Raw genomic sequence first — 237 nt, 5'->3', positions numbered from 1 at the left:
ATGGAGGCTCTGAGCAGCCTTGCTAGCGACAACTCGTACAACATCCGACGCATCCGACGGCTCCGAGGCGCCGCCCTGCCTCCCAACATCCCCGACACCCGTGCTTCTGAGGCGGGCCGACGGCTCAGGTCCGTGCTCGAGCGACGCGATGCCGAGTGATGGGGAGGGTCGTGGTGCAGCTGGAGGGGAGGCGGGGATGGCGGGGAAGGGACAGAGCGTGTTCGTGCTGCTAGGGGC

The sequence above is a fragment of the Guillardia theta genome (assembly GCF_000315625.1).
Source record: "Guillardia theta CCMP2712 unplaced genomic scaffold GUITHscaffold_209, whole genome shotgun sequence".
Lineage (NCBI taxonomy): Eukaryota > Cryptophyceae > Pyrenomonadales > Geminigeraceae > Guillardia > Guillardia theta.
Note: the sequence above shows the minus strand (reverse complement) of the source record.